General features: G+C 33.0%; 1 non-coding gene across 1 annotated transcript; it reads left to right on the top strand.

Moving 5' to 3' along the window:
• The first annotated feature begins 434 nt into the window (after positions 1 to 434).
• On the top strand, positions 435 to 506 carry Trnap-agg. The gene has a single exon. It is a non-coding gene; the product is annotated as a tRNA-Pro (tRNA).
• Positions 507 to 1995: the final 1489 nt, after the last annotated feature.

Genomic DNA, 1995 nt, shown 5'->3' on the forward strand with positions numbered 1-1995 from the left:
TAGAGTAAATTGTGTGAAAAATAAGTGAAGAAAAAAAACAGTATATGGGTTTTTGTGAATGAAGAAACAGAAGAAAGGTGCAGTAATAGGCTTAGCAATTGGGTATAACTGAAACTGGTGAACAGTACAGTAGTTGACTTCAAAAGTGGACACTTATTAAACTAGATGAACAGTAATAATTGGCTCTGATTTAAATTTTTTTTCATAAAGTCTGTAAAAGCCCCCCTAGTGGCACAGCGGTATGTCTGCGGACTTACAACGCTAGAAACCGGTTTTCGATACCCGTGGTGGGCAGAGCACAGACAGCCCATGTGTAGCTTTGTGCGTAATTAAAAACAAACAAAAAATAAAAGTCTGTAAAAGCTGTTAGAAAAAGTTTTTATAATGTTATCTCAGTTTGTCTTTCTAAATAACGGTTTACAATTACGTTTCGTGGCTCGTTGGTCTAGGGGTATGATTCTCGCTTAGGGTGCGAGAGGTCCCGGGTTCAAATCCCGGACGAGCCCAAAATTATGTTTTGATAAAAACATTTTGTTTGGGTTAATCTTTCATTCTGTCTGGGAGATTTTGAATATAGCTAATGTTCTTCTTGCATGAGTTCTCGACAATGTGAAAGACAAATGGACCATTATTAACACCGGAAAATTAAATAACAGAATCATATGTGGTATCACAATGTAAACTTAATTACATAACTTCCGAAGTTGATGACAACGTAGTCTTATGTTGCAATAAGAGGCAAGTATATTTATTCATAGTAAACTAGACCAGTTATAAAGGACTATAGGAATTTCAAGACTAATGATTACTCAACAGTTCACTTACTTAAAGGGCTTTGTTAGTGGACTGCATCTATTTAAGAGTTTTCGGACGATGTGTCCAGACGAGGTGAATATCTTTGTTAGCAGCTCGAAAATCGCCCAAAACTTCCCAGACAGATGCAGTTATCAACGTCTTTCAAATGCAATCTCATCTTTCTTAATATTCTCTCAAAACGTCGCGTCTCTTGGTTCAGATATAATGATACAATAAGTATAAATACCAAAGTCTTAAAAAAAATGTGGAAATAAACTCATCTTCAAAACAATTCGAACAGTAGCAAAATGTCAGTAAAGATATTTACTGACAACTCAAACGATCAGTTTTATTTAATTATTATTTACTGCTCATGGCTCTTTGTTAGTTCTGCTCCTCTCTGCCACAATACAACTAACTTGGTTGTTGTAATATCACCATCTCTTACTCTGGTTGTATATCAGATAGTTAGTCAAAAAAATGGAAGAGATTGTTTGTTTAGACTAAAATTATCTAGCAGTGTGTAAATTTAAAGTTTATCAAAATAATATTCATAAATTATCCTGTATGTATTTTGCTACAAACAGTGAGTTATAAACAGATGACTAACTAAAGAAACACGTTGGTTTTGTAGAGTGTGTTTCCAAAATAACAAGTCATGCAATCTGGTAATATAAATAGCATCTCAACCACGTAGTTGAGTCAGTTTTATCCCAGTCGGCAGGAAGAGCCCTGTTATTGGCAGAAAGGCCTATTGGTAGTGGATATAAAAGGTATCTAGTGTAATTAACACATTGATGTACACTATGCTTTACTTTAACCAATACGTTCTTAGGCCTAACTCTCTATATTTTGTAATGAACTTTTAATTATTACAACAAGAAAGTAATATCCAAATGAATCCAAACGTTTGAAGATACATCCACTGCCTGAAATTAGGAAAATCAGAAAAAGTTTTAGTTATAAGTTCATAAAATTTAACTTTCCTTTATTTTTTAGTTAAAAATTTAACGCTTTGAAATTTAAAACATATTTTTCCTGGATTATCAGTTTTTAGATTGTTTTTCTGCACTTTAATAATGTAACAATTATTAGACAATTCTAGTAGAATGAAGTTATAAAATACATAATGTAATAAAACGTACATTTGACATAAAGTCAAACAACATTCCTAAGCTATTGTTACGACAGCGGAAGTCA

This window comes from Limulus polyphemus, unplaced genomic scaffold (assembly GCF_000517525.1).
Source record: "Limulus polyphemus unplaced genomic scaffold, Limulus_polyphemus-2.1.2 Scaffold11123, whole genome shotgun sequence".
Taxonomy (NCBI): Eukaryota; Metazoa; Arthropoda; class Merostomata; order Xiphosura; family Limulidae; genus Limulus; species Limulus polyphemus.